Raw genomic sequence first — 20,898 nt, forward strand, 5'->3', positions numbered from 1 at the left:
TCGCTGGTTCACACAGCCGTGAAGAAAGTTTTGTAGCTTTACAAGGTATTCTTCAGGGGCACCCGTACACCGGTATACGCCACCAATCAATACAGGAACGTTATTAATCGGGGCCCTACACCACATAATTTCGTGACCAGCAATACCGCTTTCTTTTTGAAGAGACATGTTTCGTTTAATGGCGGCGGCTACGCCCCCACCACGGCCATCTCGATCTGTACGAAGCAGTGCTACGGCACCATCTCTGAATCGTGAATATCGGGGTTTAGCCACGTTTTCGTAAAGACTACCACATCAGGTCCGTACAATAGCAACACTTCTTCAAACTGCTGTATTTTGTTTACGATACTTCTGACATTAAAACGCAACAGCGTGAATGGCTATTTGTTTGCTGTCCCGTCTGAGAAGTGCTTGCCTTAATTCTTGCGACCATCGGGACGAGCACAGCTACCATATTATTTTCTGCCTCATATACCATGCAAAGTATTCTCCGTTGATTTTATGCTTGTAGCAAACTAGTGTCACCTGAGCTTCGTTACTGCGATTCAGCGCAGACGCCGGCCACAGCTTCTTCCGAGTTTCACGAACACACTGAGTAATTCAGATATAGATGTGGCTGTATTTTTTAGTTTATGACAGTTTCGTAGTACCAACATTTTTTCTGTGACGTCATAGAAGCGCAGTACTGCCGGTTGGTCGCGGTTATGCTTCTCAAAAACGAGTCTGTGCACGCGCTCAACAGATTTCACTTCGATGCCCAACATTTCGAAAAGTATCCCTCGCGTCACTAGTTGTTCCACCGCTTCTGGTTTTTGGTCTTCTTTAAGACCGTAGATAGTTATATTGTTTCGGCGGCTTCTATTTTCAAGGCCTTCAATTTTGTTGTGTAATTCAGTGAATTCCCTGCGCGTGGCCGATACGGTTGCTTCGCATTTTTCGACCTTCTCCTGACATTGCTTTAATGGCGTAAGCGTACACTCAATCTGCGAAAGCGCTAGTTGAACATCTTTAAGACCTGTTTCAAGAGCTGAATGCTGTCTTAATTTCAGGGACGGCCTTTGGCATTTGGTCTATTTGTTCAGGACCTGGGTATTCCTCAACGTCACCACGCATTAAACAAAAATAACCAAAGAAAGGCGTAAACTGCTTGTCCTCTAGCGCATTCCCTTTTCTGTTTTTTTTTTTTTCACTCCGTACCGGTCGACGTTCAAATTTGCTCTCATGCCGAGTTTTTGAACACATAAACGGTAGTAATTACTTAACCCGCTGAGGTTTTCAGCGAGTACACTCAGTAATTTTTTACTGCCTTTACAAAGTTTTTCCAGTGACATCTGAGAGTTATTTCTCGGTCGACAGTTTCTTGTGGCTGATGTAGTAGTATTTATTTGCTCCCGTAACTACGCTTTCGCGGCTATTTCTGGTGGTAAAAAAAAAGAATTAAGGGGTTCGATTGCACCAACCGTGATCCATCGAAACTCGAATTTAATCAACGTACAAAACACAGTATCCGTAACATATACAGAGATGAACACACACACACAAATAATGCAGAATAAAACACCACGTCAACCAACTGCTCGCGCTGCACAACCGTACACCGGCCACCTGGTATATATAGACCGTTTTCACGGAAAGGAGGAGCGTAGCCTCGAACCGGTGCATTTTCAACACTCTCTCTCTCTCTCCACCACGTGTCCGTCCGTCCGACCGCTGCCGCTAGTGTGTGCGGATTCCCGTGCTTTGCATTGCGTGGCGCGTGAGAGGTCAGTGTGTTTCCATTTTTCGACTGCCAAGAAATTTCATGCCTGATAGACAACGCTCGTGTGTTGATCCGCCGACATCTTTTAAAGCAGCACCCTGACCAACGTATAGCAAGCCGCGGGTTGTTCCCTCCCCGTATTCGTGGTCGTGGATTGCCTCGTTGTGACCGAGCCCTCTTATATAAGCTGAGAGTTGGCTCTGTATTAGTGCGTGAGCGCTTATACCGACAAGGTCGTGTAGACAGTCCATCATGTACGTCGTGTGACTCCTGTGAGACACTAGAACACATAATGAGTGTCCCGCATTTGTTATGCAGCGAGCACTGCTCATCAAGCAATATGGACTTATTGGTCTGAAGTGTACGAACCTTGACGATTGCCTGTTCCCGAGGGGTTGTGCTGCTCGGCGTGACCAGGCCCATCGAGCCCTACTTACTTTCTTAAAAAATACCGATTTGGCCTCGCGCGTATAGACATTTTCCCTTGTGACCACTTATTCTTGTTTACGTCTGTGTTATTTGTTTTTTTCTTACCTATTTTCTTTCCTTTTTCTTTCCCCCCTATCTTCCTTTCCCCAATGTTTCCCCTTTCCCAAATGAGCAGGCAGGCGTTGTGCCCCTTTAGGTGGCAGTTGTCAGCCTGTTCCCTCCCTATTTCCTCTCTGTCTTCCTGTTTTCTATGTATTCAAACCAAATAAATAAATAATTTTTCGACGCGCTCAAGCAATTGTGCTGGTGAAAATCGAAATGTCGGTCGATAACAGGTCGACACGCTACCACTGCGCTGTGTTTGGCTGCGACAACAACCATCGGAAGCGTGAAAGACCGGCAGCCGAGGCATGCGAAGTGCACCAAGCTTTTAAATGACTTCACTCCTCATAGGTCGCACGCCTTCTTCTCCAACAAATAGTACATTATATGTGGTGTCAGCACTTACGGCCATTTCTTCAAGTCATCACACCAGCTTGTGACAACTTTCTTGTGTCCGTGTTTGCACGCCCTGTCTTTTTAGGATGAATACTTACCAACTAGCTCAGCTCTCTGTTATTCTAACCAGCTTGTGATTGTGCTTGGGTGCTGGTACACTATCATCTGCACCAAAGAGAACCGATGTCAAAGCTGACGATTGATACACAAAATGTTTGGCCAAGAGTTCTTTTCTCATATCAACATCTCTAATTTCTATGCTACAGCACATGATTTACAATGCCTGCGGCTAGAAAATGTTCCATCTTAGTGCGTGCAATTCCGATAATAATAATATCTGGGGTTTAACGTCCCAAAACCACGATATGATTATGAGAGACGCCGTAGTGGAGGGCTCCGGAAATTTCGACCACCTGGGGTTCTTTAACGTGCACCTAAATCTAAGTACACGGGCCTCAAACATTTTCGCCTCCATCGAAAATGGCGTGCAATTCCGAGATTATCGAATTAGCACTTTAACAGAAAGACCCACATGACATTTGTTCTTTGGCGCAGGTACGTGCCTTTAACGCTTCGTTGAGAGCACGTTCTTTCTCGACTTGTCAATTTCGCGACGATAACTGGGGTGCGTTAGGACAACCGCAGCTTTGTTTTTATTTCGATAGCAATTATAGGGACAGTCTCGACGGGTTTTTGCCGTCGCCGTCATGTCCTTCCGATATGAAGTCCAAATTGATAAGATCCCCCCGCTCATTGTTGTTCTACCGCGGGTAAAAGCTCGCGAGCGGGGGCGACGAACGCGGCCGCTGTCTTGAAGCAGCCACTGCCTTGAACTTTGGATCTAAGGACGCGGTCGCTATCGCTGGCGCGTGCGCTATCTCGAAAGCCATCACAGCGGGCGGCTTGTATACCCTTCTACGTGCTGCACTCTCAACGCGAAATGAATATGCGGAGAGCATCTCCCTGGAGCGGCCGTATTCTCTTACACCAGCGTTTTGTAGTTACACGAGATCGGATACAATACAGTTAGCTGCCAGCCTCACTTCGTGTAACACTACAATTTGTTGTTATCGCATTCATTGTTTCGCCCTTGCGGTGAAACTGACTTTTGTTTTTCACGCGACAACCTGGGTGTCGTGAATAATCGACCCACGTTCGTTAAAGCCAGGTCGTTACCTGAACACGTGCGCTTGTCGTAATGCTTCTCAAATACTCGCAAAAAAAAAAAACTAACAATAATGTTACCACAAACAGGCACCCTTTCGGCGTATCTCTAGTGACGGCTGCTCGCGCCGAAGCGAACTTACGCCCGTGCTTCTAGATGTGCAACAGGCTTATTTTCATTTTATAATCGTGTTTCTATGCCGAATTTTGAGCTCACCCATCGTACATCTGTTTCTTACCATGCGCAACGATCAGAGGCCACAAGCTTTTAACTACGACGACGACACGAATCAACAGAGGCATCGGTGTTTGTGCTAACTTCATTCCATGAACTTTGTATTGCAACGTGCCAAGCGGAACCAAATTGTCTGTTAGGGATCAAAGTTACGTTAACTTCAGTAATCACGGCAAAGAAACCTTAGAGTCAACCTAAACATTAATGCGCGCACCTAGCGCGCAGCCGGACAATGGCCTACGTGTTCGCTCGTCTCCATTTACGTTTCAGCGATTACTTCGAGAGTTGTCCTAAATGTTGACGCTATTTTGTAGTGCATATTCCAAGAACCCCACAAGGCCAGCTATATCAAGACATACAAAGCAATTACCAATTTACACGTGCTGCTTGAGAACTGTATTGGCATTCTACTAATCGCCGCCGCTGCTACGGGAACGTCTCCTGGGCCGCCGCTGCTTGCTGTTTCAGCCATTTTGAAGATGACAGCTTAGCGATTATTTACTAGCGCCTTTACACTCGCGAGACGTTGCTGTGTTTTGCCCGTGTACCGCGAAGAACAGCAATACCTTGTGAACAGAGCGTATACGCTGCATACACCGCCGCGGAACTCCACACATCGGAAGGACGGCGAAACATAGCAGACGCTAAACGGCGCTGCGGCGGTGAAGTGCTTTAAAAATGGCAGCCTCCTTGTGAAATTGGTGTATTGGCCGCGAGATCGAGCAGAGCCGGCTCCTAGCGGCGAGCGGACGAAACCCCGTGGTGTGGCTGGCTCCTTGTGTCGTCTGCTAGCCACACGGTGTTCGCATGTGTGCGTACGTCATGCACGTCCTCAAATTACAGCTTATTTCGTTGTGCTAGCACAGTATGCTTGTACGTATGCCTACACGATATACATTACCATTTCGCCTTACGAGACTTGTATGTACTCTAATAAGCGAGTGCATGCACCTGTCGGTATGGCGCTAGGTCTAACCATCGTACCGTCCATTCGCCAAAATCATTTCAATGTGGGTACCACTTTGTCGTTCAAGTGCATCACATTGTGCATTTGGCCTTGTCCTAAACGAAAAAAAGGTACTAAACGTCGAGGTGTGAATGCAGAATTTTAGCGACACCATCTCGTGAAGTGTTGGCGATTTGGAAATCCTTGTGATACCGCAAAACATGAACTAGTGTCTGCAGAAGCTGGTTAGCAGTAAAAAAACCTGAAGCCACGCCTTTCTATTGGCCGCGATATCGACCTATAGGTGGCAGCACCGTCGCCGCGTTAGTGTAAAGGCGGTCGGAGGCGCGTATACAAATGCACACAGTGGCGCTTCATTGTGAGCGGTTTGAGCCAATTGCCGGCGAATAAAATGCGTTGATTGCAGCTTACTGGTAGTATATACGCTCTTCATTGTTGAATCGATGCACGAAGATCATCCAACGTTACTATTACTAGTGAGAGAAGCGCAATCTGCCGATGAAAGGGATACTCGAACTGGATGACAGTCTGCGCTTACGAACTATATGACGTTCTTTGTTGTTTTCTCTGTACGTGTTTAGCTTGTGTTTTGTGTACTACGCACTGCAGTAGCACGACTGAACTACTCAGGTGTTTACTTCTTGTTCATCTGTAAACCAGCCCATATTCCTGTGCAACGAGTTCAATAGCACTGTTCACGCGAATACGCATATATACGCAGGTATGAGTTTAGCACAGAGCTTTCATCGATTGATTACGTGCACGACAATGAAGCGACAAAGGTCCGGTTATTTTATGGAACAAGTGTCTTTTTTTTTTCAAACTGATAATGTCCGCTGCCTTCCATCAATTTATAACAACTCCACACAAACGCTCAAGATATTGTAAAAAGAAAGGATGAGATTTTGCGTGAAATTATACGACATAAATGTAAGGCACGCCGTCGGGATTAATTTTGAACATCTGAGTCCTTCAAAGCGTACCTAAGTCTAAGCACACGGGTGGTTCTGCATAAATGTCGCCCCAAGCTAAAATTGCGCGCGGCAACTCCGTTTTATTACTGCCGTGTCATTCCATTGTCTGTTTTTTCTTTTCTTTTTTTTAGGAACAGTTTCAGTACCGAAGTCTCAGACTTCACTTGATAGAAATATTTCGCTAACAACAACGCGAAAGTGCATGAGCCTCGTTTTTGTTTACCACCGAGTCGCTGAAATGCTGCATTCACATATTATTTAATGTTCCTCATGTTTGGCACTATGCCAAGCGCACTTTAGGGTGTGCTTGAACCAGAAAGCGGCACCAACACTGAAATGATTCGGGCGAACGAAGGGTACGACACCAATACACAGCCCTCTCGAAAGTCGCACTCACTGATCTTATTACAATGCGCATGCAGCCGCGCAAGCTCATTTGCTTCTGTGCATCATGTTAGGTATACGTACGAGCAGTTAAACTCGTGCTAACATAACAGAACAAACCGCCCTTTGAGAAAGTGCAGGACGTAGACGCACATACGAACACGACGTGGCTAGCAGACGACGCAGGGAGCAATCCACACTAGGCGCGCTTCAGCCAGTAACCGCCAGGCGGCGACTCCGCTCGATCTCGCGGCCAATAGCAGTACGCATATTCATGCAGACAGAAAAGCAGAGTGCACAAAGTTCTACTTCATCTAATTACGCAGAAATACAGGCTTTCTTTTTGTAGCCGCTAAAGCAAGAAGTAAATACTTAATTGGTTCAGTCGAGCAACACTATCTTGTGGCATAGGCAAAACACAATTTATACCTACAAGTGCAAACTAAGCAAGACAAAACATCAAGCACAGTGCAAAACACGAATGTGACCGAAGGCCAGTACCCCATGGTACTGGCCTTCGGTCACATTGCAGATTGCGCTTCTCTCACACTAATAGGAACGTCAGGCCGGTTTCGTGCACTGAAGTAGCAATGGAGGCCGTATACATCACCATTATGCTGCAGTCAACGCGCTTTATTCGCCGACAATCGACTCAAACCGCCTACGGCGAAGCGCCGCTGCCTACATTTGTATGCGCGCCGCTGACCGCCTATCCATACAAACGCAGCGACGGTGCTGCCACCTATAGCCCGATCTCGCGGCGAATAGGCACCACATCTTGACCTGCCATGTAGTGCAGGTAGGACACTACGTTTTGCGTGCTTGAACAATAAAGATTCACAGCGCACGCATAAACCTTTAAGGTTGGCGGCAAGTCGCCATGAGTCACATCGACCTTTTAGTATGAAGCCCTTTTATCTGACCTTGTTAATTATCAAATTATTCGCTGGAACTCCGTCTTGTTGGCCGCACCCACATTAGCAGTGCTGATTCACACACCCGCAAAATACACCTAAGCACACACAAACCACGGACTCAATAATTTTTTCACTGAGCAGCGGTGCAAGGACACAGTAGAAGCACATAACCACGAACGCCGGCGAAGAGCGGCATCGCGCCTGCACCGGCGTCTTACCGACGGCGTCGCTAGGCCTTTTCGAGGAACACGGCTATGCGATGAACGACAGCTGGCGATCACATAATGCATCTCCTGTGCAATTTTCGTCGTCGTTACTTTAGACACAAATTAAAAATACGTGTCCGCTACTCACGGTGTCTTACGGAGCGATGCACTTACAACGAACGAGACGGCAGACCCGGTTTTCACCGTGCTTGTACACGCAGTGCACCGGTGGCCGCACGTTGGTTCCGCCTGCCTCGTATCGGTGCTCGCCTTCGCGCTGGATGTTTCACAGCGGTGGCCGCATGGAGCACAATACACAGTTCGGACTGTACTTTACTCCAGTAGACACTGCTAATTCTGTGAAACAAAATCTATGCGACGTTTGTTTCACCTGCTCCGGCGACGCACTCACACCGGTCGCTGGCCGGCTCGGTGCCGACGACGTAGCGAAGCCTTTTGCTAATCGCTTCAAAGTTGTAGCCGGTCACTCTCCATGAAGCAACTACGGACGATCACACCAGCCTGATTTTGTTGCAGCTGAGAGTGTTCTTCGTAGCTCTTCGCGATTGGCACGGAAGCGAGGTATCCGCTGCGTCTAGGCGCGGCGAGATCCAGCCCGCTGTGCGCAGCCGGACGTCAGCGCGAGTTGAACTTGCCATCACCGCGACAAGACATATCAAGCGCAAGCTTCTTACACTCGCCGGTCTCCAGGGCCACTAGACAGCATACACCAACGATATGCGAAAATCTGCAATACGGCTTTCCAGTAGTTTTTTTTTTCTTCGAGCAAGCCCTTTCGTTCACAGACTGCTTTTCTAGCTCGTTGTGCTTCTGCAGCTGCAGTTCCAGTCGAAGTGCGTAGACTGAGTGTCAACCATGACGCGTGACAATGCCATACCAGCTTTGAAAAACAAAAAAAAACATTTTGTGGTGTTCGCATACTTACACTGGAATTGGAAGCGGCATTCATCGGCGGACAAGAGCGCCGATGCAGGGAGAGCGGGGGGAGCTTGAGGTCACATGGTACACTGTAAACCACTTTCACCCTTAAGGGGGTTTCAAGCAAGCAAAACACCCTTTTGCCTAACTAAAGTTTGCAGAAATTAGGGTGTAAGGATGTTTTCCTTCCCCAAATTGTCTAACATTTTCGTGACCACAGCAAAATCGGTTGTTTTTGGGTAGTCCAGGAAATATTTTTTTTCCTGCCACAGAAATTGATTGATGCTAACGTATAGGGTATAAAATGATAGAGGAAGAAATTGTCTTCCTAACAGTACTAATTTCAAACAACATATTTATTTCAAATATTATAAAAAATTATCAATCAAAAATGCATCAAAAAGAAAAAAATCATAAAAATATCAATACTACTCTGCACATGATAAACATTTAAAAAAGTCGAAATATACGTTTTTGAACGCAAGACCCTGAATAATAGTGCAAATATAGGCTATGTAAGTACGAAGGTTACTTACATACATACAAAAATATATTTCACTTTTTGAGCGCACAAAAGAACAGGGACAAAAAACACGCGGACACAGCGCTGCGCGTCCGCGTCGTTTTTCGTCCCTGTTCTTTTGTGCGCTCAAAAAGTGAAACATGAATTACCAGCATGTCCATGTATACGCTGTCTCAAAAAAAAAAAAAAAATATATATATATATATATATATATATATATATATATATATATATATATATATATATATATATATATATATATAAAGCACTTGTGCCTATCCTGCCACCGCGCGAAGCAGTTTCTCGACGCGGTGAAACAAAGGTTGGCTCACACTGTGCGTTTGCTTTTGGAAAATATGCATCCACGCATACTTATTTGTGTGTTTGCCTATCTCTTTGACGACTTCTGCGACGAAACAGAACACGAAGTAGCCGCGGCGCGGCACTCCGGAGCGCTAGGTCAAGGTCCACTCCGCGAAGTCTTGAGAAGAGAACTCCGCTCTTTCTGCAGCCGGCGCCAAGTGCTCCCGCCCGAACGCAGTTGACACCTTGCAGATAAGAGCTGTGACCTTTGGTATGCGCCGGATACGCTTACATCGACGTGCGGCAGCGATAAAGCAGCCCGAGGAGAGAGTGAAACTTACCATCGGGCACCTGCTGATGTTCCGGGGCGATTTGACGCGCTATCGTAGTCCGTACTAAAGTCTGACGAATTGAAGTCGCCTTCCGTGTCTGTGCTGCTACCGTCATCCAGAGATTGGCGCTCAGGTTCATCGGAATCCGTCGAAATTCGCCGTTTTCGTGGAGCACCCGCGAGCGACGTCGACGCCATAACCGAAAGCACGAGCGCTCACGTCCCCGACTGCGAAGGAGTTTTAAAAATCCTGCCGCAGCGGAAAAAAGAAAGTGAAAAGCGAAACTGATAAAATACTGCCTCTTTTGCTCTTAAATTGCGTTAGCTGTCCAGAAGCGCTCAGAGAGCGCCAAAATGTGAGCTTGAAGTCATCGATAACATACTATCGATGGGAATAGGCGCGGTCACGAAAGTGTTAAGGGGTGATGTTCTAACTGAAACACCCTTTAGGAGGTAAGGGTGTTATGGGCTATCGAAAACCCCATGGCCCATACCAAAGCATGCCAGATGATAACTGGGACTAGCTGATTAAAAAGTCGTTGAATCTTAGGCGAGTTTAGATTAAAAGATATGCCTCTTTTAGGGCTACCTGCAAGCATACCACAAGTTTACGCCTAATCTCTTAATGTTTAATGTTCATTTATACGGAACAGGAATGTCCCCACCGGTACTGAACGGCGGCTTAAGAAGCTATGGCTATATATATCAGATGGTCAGTGTAAGGCTGTGTAGCGAGAGCGCTCCCTCCATGGGGTATGTTAACAATAGGCTCCCCAAGCATCGCTTAGTGGCGCTGCTGCTCTTGACAGGCAGCGCCATCTCTGGCATAAAAATACAAACTGGGTGCCAGCAACGCGCGTTTTCCCTTCTCTCCAATGCGCTGCCGCTTGCTTCCGTGCACGTGCCGAGCTCTCGCGGTGCACCTGCGGCGTCTCGCAATATACCGCTTGTAGTGCGGCTTCAAAAGGATCTTCAAGCTTGACTGGCACTTCCGAAAAGCGAACTTGATAAAAGGAGAAAGGCTCGTCAATCACGTTTACGGTACAGAGCAGACGATCGACGACAACGACGCCCGACTCAAAGCGAAATGCATTTCCCAAGTCGCGATTACACAGTTAAGACGTATAACCTCGAGGTAAGTCTCATTCTGTCATGTTAAAGATGCGTAATGGTCCACGTGCACTCCGAAATGAAGCCGTGCACGCTATCGATGTTCTGCGGGGCGGACTACGAGTCATATGATTGTTGTTTTGATATGGCATGCTTGCAGTAGCAGTCGTGCACTTTCGCGAACAAACGTTTGCGGCGTGAGAAAAAAAAAATTATATGGCCATGGCACTTTCCTGACAAGGTTAGAGTCAAGTCCTCCGTGCCGCTGAGAATCACCCGCCGATGAGCTCTAATCACTGAGAAGCAAGATGAACTGCTCGCCTCGTTTTTTCGGCTCTCGCGTCATGCTTGTACTCTCTTTTTATGAGTATATCGACTTGACAGGCGTATAAAACCTGCTGCACGAACGCGGCTAGAGAATCGCACAAAGTCAGAAGGTGGTTACTTCAAGGTTGCAATTGCAAAGCATGTATTAAGTGCCAGTTATATTTAGCGGCTTAAATATCACCCTAATGAAGTGACAAAAACAACGCAAACCTGCAGAACGATGTCAAAGCTTGCTGAAAATGCACAGACGTCCGTTCTAGCGTGATAAAGCAGCCTTCCCGACGCGTGAATTGCAGGCGCCGAACTTCTGACAATGTGACGAGTTCAATTGAATTCAACCAACTGCGCAACGCTTGGTATAACGCGGTGGTTAAAATCACGTGACAGAAAACTCCCCACGTAGTAAAATTGGATTATGACATCCTTTTACTTCGTTCGTCAGAGGTGGCGGTAAAACTATGTCATGTACCACCTTTTACTCCAACAGGAGGCAGTAATTTTAGGAGCGAGGGAGTTTTCAGAGGTAATCAGCCGCAAAACCCCGAAGCTCGGCTAACTTTTGCTGACAGTGCACTAAGTTGCAATAACAAACATATCACGCGAACACACTCTAGGTAGCAAAACAACATGTACTGTGGGCTTGACTGCACAACTAGACCTAGATTACTAGATTTAGTGCACCTAACAAGGGACCATTCATCACCAACATTACCAGTAGTGACTGACGTGGCATCACGACGACTCTCAAATACGGCTGCAATATTTCAACCTGCTTACGTGTATATCAAACGAAATGTCTTTCAAGCAAGGGGTAACTGGATTTTTTAATCAATTTATTGGCAGACCAGTGATTCACAGGACGTTAGTCTCGCACAAGCATGCACCCTCATAATATGCCATCAACAGAACTTGTTTTCAAGCATCACACACTGCAAAAAAATTGTGACGTCTTGATCACATCATGAGGAGGTAATACAGTGACATCACTACATGAAGTCATAAAATGGCAGGGTCTTTCTCCGCTGAAACAAATCACACTGCCCAATACAGTGTTTTGTATTTAGTAAAATTTAATGAATTTGCAGGGAGCGTTACAGAGTGAAAGTCATCAAAGATTTACAAAACTGAGAAAAAACAATTGATTACAAGCAAGCAATTACAATGAAATTTCGCATCGTTGTTATTTGCCAAAAATGTGGAGCGCGTGAGCGCCTTAACTTCCTCAGGCCTGATGACCGTCTACGCCATTCTGACTCTTCAATCAATTTTCATAAACTAGTGGGATATTAAGGGCATCAAAAATCTACTTTGTGTTTAAATATAGCAGACGCTTGTTATAGGGGAGCAGCCGAAGCGGAACAGCACGCACTGTTGCCGTGGAAAAACACTGACCTGTATTTCCTACGCACTCATCTTTGTATATTTTCATATTTTTCTATATTTTCATCTTTTTATATTTTATTTGTTATCACGTTACATGCCGCATATGCAATCTGTTAATGATACAGCATCAACGCATCAGCGTGGGTTCCGGTGGCACTCCTTGCAACCAAACAAAAAAACAACTATAGTTCAGCGGCCTTCGTGGTCAGAAACGCACAACTGGTCTTCTCCTTGTTCTTCTCAGCATTGACGTACTGTCATGGGTAGTAGGCACAACCAGAGAGCGTGTTGTTTTGGTTTCACTTTGACTGCATGTAAGAAGACATGGCCCAGCAACGGGATTCGCTTGCTCCGACGTACACTCGCTGAGATAGCGAAACTGGTTGCACAGCCGGTTACACCATAGAATTTCCTACAATACTTACTAGAGGGAACTCGGGCGCTAGTGTCTATGGGAGCTGCAATGCATCGCGCTTCAGCCAGCATGGGAATCATGGGTAGTACACGGATTTGTCTAAACTTCGTTCTTTCGGCTCCGTTTGGCTCCGCGTCGCCTGCATCCGCTTTGTCGCAAAACGAAGTTCAGCAAAAATCAGCAGTTTCACTTCACCACTTTAACCTCTTTAGGCTCACCGATTCAAATCTGGTCACGAAGTTCACAACGATCCATTCTTTTATCCGAAAGAAAACCAAAACATAGCAATAAACAAAGCCACAAGTGCGTTCGAAGCCCACAAGCACGAAGACTAGGCAAATCCGTGTACTACCCATCATTCCCATGGTGGCTGAACGATCGCAGCGCCAGAGTTCCCTCTAGGTCATTTTAGGAAACTCTATGGGTTACACAGCCGGTTGCACACCCGCCCGTTCCGACACGCACTCCGTAGGTGACGAAGCTTGTTGCACAGGTGGTTACCCTGGCGGCGGTGAAGAAGTCCGTCGCGCAGGCGGCAGTCCAGGAGGCGCACTGAATGGGGCGAAGTTCAGCCGCAGGTGTTCTTGATGGCGCCGCCATCATCTGCCGCCTGACAAGACGACATCAGCGATGTTATAGGCGGCTCTGTCAGTCACTGTTGCTGGCATCCAGGTTGGCCCCGAGCGGAAGTTCCGTGCGTAGATGTCGCCTCCGGGCCTTGCGGGCGGCGTGGTTCGAGCACCACCATCATGGACAATATTATGCTCAAGCAAGACATTAGCTCTCATGGCTCGGTGCAACAACGTTAAAGCAGTCTAACTTACGGCCCACGATTAGGTCCGCTAGTGAGCACCCGGTAGTTTCGTGGAGGGTAATCCTGTAATTGAAAAGAATACGAGCAAGTCGGCCTGAAAAGCTCCCTTCAGTAGATTTCTTTAGCTTTGACTTCATGTATTGAACTGCCCGTTCTGCAGCCCCGTTTGACGCTGGATGGTACGGAGGTGTCAGTACTTGATACCATTTCGGTGCAGGAAGGTTTTGAAAACCTGGCTCACGAACGCTGGTCCATTGTCGGATACCACTACGTCCGGCACTCTGTGAGTAGCTAACATAACCCTCAAGCATGGGATAGTTGCATCCGCCGGTGGTGTAGATATAGGCACAGCCTCTATCCACTTTGAAAATGCATCGACAACAATAAGCAAGTAGCGGTTCACAAAGGTACAGCGAAGTCGATATGAAGGCGAGACCACGGTCTGTCTGGAAACGGCCATTGCGTCATCGCTACCGGCCGCGCAACCCTCTGGTGTTGTTGGCACACCTGACACTGACGAATTGTAGCGGTAATGTCCTCGTCCAAAGACCACCAAATATGACTCCTGGCGACAGCTTTCGTCTTGGTCATTGCAGGGTGCCCCCTCATGAAGGAGTCGCAACACTTGTTGCTGCAAAGCACATGGGATGACCGCTCGCGATGCGAGCAATGTACAGTCTTTTTGCACGCTCATCTGAAATTTTCGATCTGCATAGGACTTGAACTCGGGGTCATGTAGATCAGCTCGAGACCATAAGGCATCTCGTAGCTTCGCTAAGGTTGGGTCCTTGGAAGTACCTTCCGCGACTACAGTCGACCGCAGCACTCGAAGATAGCAGCCTCCAGCATGAAAACTTCCGCTGGCCTTTCCACAGGTTGAGCGTACACTGGTAGTGGTAGCCCACTCAAACCATACGCGTTTGCAATGCTTGCTCCCAGCCGGTACTTGAGCTTGTAGTTATACGCCCCAAGCGTCGGCGCCCAATGCATGATACGTGGTGAACAGATCTCAGGCAGGCGCTTGTCCGGAGCGAGCAAGGCCAGTAATGGTTTATGGCCCGTAATAGTCTCGCGTCCCCAGAGGTATTGTCAAAACTTGGTCACGCCAGACATAAGCGCAAGAGCCCCTTTGTCGAGATGACTAGAGTTCCGCTCGGCTGGCGCGAGACTTCGCGTGCAAATGCAATTGGTCGTTCAGCCCCCGAGTCTTCCCTATAGGCTAGGACGGCGCCAACGCCGTACCGTGACGCATCGCATACGAGAACCACGGGTTTCTTGGGGTCATAATGCACCAGCACTGCTGCTGAAACAAGTAGCGCCTTGCTCCTTTGGAAAGAACGTTCGTGATGACTAGAGACCGCATTTTAGGCAAATGCCTATTTTGTTCCTTGCGTTCCTATCGTGCCACTTTGATATATGAGCATGAATTAGAGGTTAAGAAGGGCTTTTACAGTGTTTTTATGGTGCCTAAAAATGCCTATATTTGCGAGGTTCGTGCCTAAAAGCCTAAGTGCCTATAAATGCCTATTTTCAAAAACGGCGCCTATATGAGCACTATGTAACCTCAAATTTCGCTTTCAAGTGCAGCTTGAAACCGTTATTCATGTTACCGGGCAATATTGACCTTTTAAAACTCTATGGGGTTCAACCTAGTCCTCTAGCTTAACGCAGAGCCGTATATCCGATTTCTGTGGCTCAACCAACTCCCGGAAAACAACCGCTAGCAGCAGTGAGATGGGTCACACCGGCCAGCATATACGCCTCCGCGACGACATGGCGCGAGCGGTTGGCGAATGCGAAACCATAGAGAGCTGTCAGGGCGCATCCACTTGATGGAAACGCACGAGGGGCGGCCTGCCATCTCACCCGTAACCAGCGTGAGGGACCTAGCTGTCCGCGCTACTCCAGCGGCGCCCCTGCTACGCGACGAGAGCACGCGGGTAGGAGCTCTGCTTTGTCTGGGTCCGCATGCTTCACGCAGCGGCCGTGCAGAGGCCGCGCTTACACTGACACAGGAGTTGTGTAATCTGTTTCCAAAATATAAAATGTGCGTAGTACTTCTCGTGTCCTCGTTTTCGCTCTGCCCCTTTCAAAATGCATAACCAATTCCAACTTGCCCTAATGCCAATTCTTCTAAAGTTCACACTTGCTGCTCGTACGATGACAACATCTCCCCCCCTCATCCGGCGCCCATGCTCCTTCGGCAGAGGAAAGATGGGCGGCACGTTTGCTCTCTGGTTGAGGAGCAATCGACGCGCAGACCTTGCAGTCTTGATGATGCTATCACATGCGCCCTCCGTGCCACAGAAACGGCCGGCTCATTTCATCTCTGCTTCCGCCAGCTTCGTCGCCCACGCTCGCATGCTTTTACCGAAGGGTAGACCATCGATTTGGACTTTATACCTAACATGACGCCACGGCGAAAACCCGCCAAGAGGGTCCACATAATTGCTATCGCATTAAGAAGTGATGTGTACGCAACTTTTGTTTTGTTTGTAATTCTTGAGATGTTCACCGCCAGGGTGACCTGGCGGCAGTGCTGGGCAGTATCGAAGATACATGTATCTTAGATACTATCTTAGATACTCTTTGGGTATCTTGTATCTGTATCGCGATACGTCTCGCAAAACGAGTATCTGTATTTCCGATACATTCAATAATGTATCGTGTATCTTAAGATACAAGATACTGCTATAGAAACACCACCGTGCGAAACAATAAACGACGACCGGAATTCCGGTTCTCGAGGTGATATTGCTGCCACAAAGCCACCTGAAGAAAACTAACGAAAGTGACATTCGTGTATATTTGCGGCAGAGCGCTCCAGCGAGCACTGGCGATGAGGTTTAGCGTCCCTATTGGTGGAACAGAGTCACGTGATGGCGCTCGAGCTATCTCGACAAAAACAAGCGGGCGAACGTCTACGCGCAGCGAAACTTTTTTTTTGGGTGTTTTCTTTCTTTTCAGTAGTGTCGATGTCGTGACACTTGTTCATAGCCACTGCACTCTGCTGCGTAGTCCAATGCGTGTGGAGTCTTTCGCACAAATTCTGATGCCGCTGTACTGTCGCTATCGAAGTTTGTCATGCGTGGTGCTTCATTGCAATGAATGGGGCTGCTTTGCGTCTGGCGGCTTTCAGACATCAGCTATTTGAAAGATCTTGTGGATGTAAGCTTGTTTTACGTAGTACGATGGGACTGACTTACATGCAAAGGAGATTCTAACAACCGTCCCACTATCGGTGCTGACGTTAGATGCTATAGAACGAGCATTTACGTAACAGGAAATATTTTGACGTACTGTGTCTTTGTTCTTCCTGCTAAATTATTCGAGAAGTTCTTTAATTTGATTGTTAGCTCAAGTGCTTTCTTTCCTGTCCTCCGTTTGCATCCCATACATTACCTAGTCATTTTCATAGTTTTTCGCCCGTCTGTTAACCAGCTGCTAAAATACGTTCTCTGCTTTATTCTTATTTTTTAACTGTCTGCGAACGTGGTTTTGTTTCATATTTCGCGGGCTTTCTTGAAAAGCCCGAAAATATTCACCACGCAGTATGTACGCTGCCAAAAAATATTAATCGGTCGTTTTTAAATGAATATTAAAAATAATTTTAAGTGAATATTAAAGATATTGCATAATTGACCTTATTTATTTAACCAGTTAAGCTTAGTACAAAACGTACCATACCGAGCGCCACATGACGGTAAACCTTATACCTTTCGTTTCATTAAGCGGCGGTTAACCACTTACTTTTTTTACATATATTTGGTTGTACTTACGTGAAAACACCCTCTATACTTCTCACTTCGATTGTTTAATACGGAACCACCTTACTATTTGATTAATTTTTTTTCCTCTCTGTTGTGTTAGTTCCGTATAACTTATCCACTCCTGCTATAGCTTTGTGCTGTATATGTAAATAAATAAATAAATAAATAAATTCTCGTTTTCCGATTTTTAGGCCACCTTAATGTATTCTTATTGTTACAAACCTGCAGGTAAGCAGAGCTAGAAGTGGCAATAGTGTGAATAGCAGTGATAACCTGCGACATTCTGTGCTGCTAAAATACGTCTGAGACGTTTCCTGGCGGCTCAGGTTCTTTCGGAGAAGAAATGGTAAAACATTGCACCTAAGTGAATATGTTGCTAACGAACGCTGTACGCCAGCAGATAAGTAAAATATGAAAAAGCACTGCAGTTTTATGCCCTCAACTAATTGTGAGCGCCGACTATGTAGTTCATCGTCTTCACACGATACGTCACAAACAATATCGCTACCAACGTTGTTACTGCTATACACCTGTCGGTGGATGGAGTATTAAGAAAACAATATTACGCTTGCGGACAAGGCAAGGCTGCACAACGGTATTTACGCCATCGCGCGGAGGCATCTTAAGGTTCTTGCAAGTAGATGGCAATCAGCTAGCTGGTCTCCAAATAGAGCAGCGACGCCCATAAATTACAGAACTGTCAAGCAAAAACCAGTAACAGCGCAGCGGTTAAATACCTGTCATGTTAAGAAGCCAAACAATTCCCAATAGGTTGTTCAGGATTGAAACTAATATACCTTGAGCAAGGAAGTTTGTATCTTGTGATACAGACATGTATTTTGTTAAAATAAACAAAGTTGGTCGCAGTTAAGAAATTTTCAAGTCAACACATTTCTATATAGGCCTTTGCTACTTCGTTATATATATATCTGTAGTAAGAAATTTGCAAATGTATCGAAGTATCTTAAGATACAATTGGAAAGTATCGTATCGGATACAATTATTCTGGAAGTATCTTGTATCTGTATCTCAAATACTTCTTGCCCGAGTATCTTGTATCGTATCGCGATACAATTTCAAAGTATCTTTGCCCGGCCCTGCCTGGCGGTCACCAGACCGCCTCCGTTCGTTTTAAGAACGCGTACAAGATCGCACCACACACATATCCCCCAAACAAGCACCGCATCGCTATCACTGCACCAAGAAGTTCCAGGCGGACTTCGCGATGGAGCTGATCGTTTTCTTCGTAGTGGCGGCGACGATGCGACGTCGCCGAAGCCATCCCAGACGCATGGCGACCGATCCTTGCACCTGGAGACGTATTCCAAGAAAGGGCTGAGCGTGTAATCAGTGTGAGCCACTCTTCTGGCTGGCTTCAGCTCAGTCCCAAAGCTTATCCGCTTTTCTGTGAATATTTCGGAAGAATTTCTTTGTTTCATACAGCCACTGGTGGTGACCTGTGTTGCTCACTTTGGGAACAGTCTGTACGACGAGTGAATTTGAATGGCTTCCACATCTATTGACAATGAAAGGTGACCCGTGCCAGTACGGACTCCCAACACAGCAGGGAGCATGTGTATCTGACTAAAAAAAGAAGGAAAGGCCCCTTCTGTTATGTTTTGCCGCTCATAAGTCGATCGTGCAGAATGGACAGCGCGGCACTGTACGTTATGCGAAGCTTGTTTCTCGGCTCTCTCTCATGCATGGTCTCTGACTGCGCACTTATCTGCTAAGGCACGTTGCCGGGCTAGTTTGTTAGGATTCATAATTCGTACGACGTAGCGCACCACGACAAGGACAGAAGAGGGACGCACAGACACAGCGCTACTTGCAACTAATGGATGCGATCACACATGCCTTATATACAATAACAGTGAATCGATAAAACCGAGAGAAAAACATGTAAAGATACAGCACAAAGCCTGCACGTGTCATCACTAATCACAACAATCTGCACCCGCCAACGTTCAAAGCGAAGATTCCAGATACATCTTTTCTTTAGCTGACAGAGCCAAAGAAGGCACACTCACACATTTTTCTTTATTTTTGTCGATTTCGTAGGTTTCAATTATTTCTCGCGTGGTTCTGCCGCGGGCCCTACCGAGAATACGGGTATTTGGAAACATTGGGGCGCAACCACACCTCTGACAGTGAATGTCAGGGCGCATCCACTTGATGGAAACGCACGAGGGGCGGCCTGCCATCTCACCCGTAACCAGCGTGAGGGATCTAGCTGTCCGCGCTACTGCAGCGGCGCCCCTGCTATTGGTGATTGGTTGGCGCCGCCGTACGCGTTTCAGACTTCGCTTGACCCCTCAAGCCTCGAGGCGTATCGACGCGTACACCCCTCCGCGACCGACGCTGAGAGGCGTTTTTGACGCGTAGGCACGTGCATACGCGTGCCAGTGGTCAGGCCTTTTTTAAGACGTGGACAAAGGCGGGCAAGCGACAGGCAGGCGCGAGGGGCATGAAGCGCCTGGGCACTCAATGTTCACTGTGAAGATAACGCTCGTCTCGTCTCGCTCGCTTGTCTTCGTATTTTGCACGCCCTGTTCAAGAATTATAGGAACTCACTTCACCCTGAGTCTGAGTTATCTTCCTTGCGATTACTACTAATGCTGCTGCTTCTATAGCTTCTATAGCACACCACAACCGCTGTACTCGTGACTGCACGGCGTAGCGCTAATCATCAGGTAATCAGGTTATCTTCAATTAACAGAAAATCGCAATGTACTCGTGATTTTAGAGTCGTAGAGCATAAATGTTAACCGCTTCGGGCCGTGGCAACCAACAGTTGGAAGACTGCGTCAAGAGCACTCAATGTTCGGCGAGTGTAATCAAGAAGACGCAACGACATTATGGCAAAATGACCGCACCTCCGCTCACATGCATTTCTACGGGTAGCTTTCGCCGAAACGTCGTCGTCGCACAGACAACGGTTTACAGTTGCAGCTGATAACTTACCTCGAGCCGCGCCGTCCGTCCGGCCGTGACAGAACTCGCATGAGCAGTGGCGCCCGTAGTGTCCCAGCAAAACGCTGTCGCCGAAACTGAAACACTGAACTGCACTCGCCGCTAAATCTCGAAAGTATGGCCAGTAAAGACAGCACGATACGGCCCGTCGCGAAATACCCGAAACGATATTCGCCGCAGTCTTACCACGATTCCGACACGAAGGGCGCTTATCAAACAGTTGCGTCATTAGCCGGCTGAAAGACGAGCGGCATTCCTGAGGCCGTTTTCTGCGACGGGCATTTTCCTAACGTCATTGCGCAGGATTTTGCGTGATTCATACGCAGCTTTTCTGGACACCAGCGGCCTAGTTCGCGTGAACGACACCACGTGGCGTATCGACCTTAAAGAATTCAAAAGTCCCGCCAAGACGTATGCAGTGACGCGGCACTAAATAAAATAGAATCAAAAGAAACGGTACACAAGCCCCGACACTGT

At 47.2% G+C, this 20,898-nt stretch overlaps 1 protein-coding gene across 1 annotated transcript in view; it reads right to left on the reverse strand.

Moving 5' to 3' along the window:
* LOC125757137 (uncharacterized) overlaps positions 1–20,569 on the reverse strand; it is a 166,581-nt gene extending 146,012 nt beyond the window's left edge. The window contains exon 1 of the mRNA XM_049412341.1: positions 20,413–20,569. The gene's annotated coding sequence lies outside the window, so the exon portion shown is untranslated. The remainder of the gene's footprint in view (positions 1–20,412) is intronic.
* Positions 20,570–20,898: the final 329 nt, after the last annotated feature.

Source organism: Rhipicephalus sanguineus, chromosome 1, assembly GCF_013339695.2.
Source record: "Rhipicephalus sanguineus isolate Rsan-2018 chromosome 1, BIME_Rsan_1.4, whole genome shotgun sequence".
In the NCBI taxonomy this organism is placed as follows: Eukaryota; Metazoa; Arthropoda; class Arachnida; order Ixodida; family Ixodidae; genus Rhipicephalus; species Rhipicephalus sanguineus.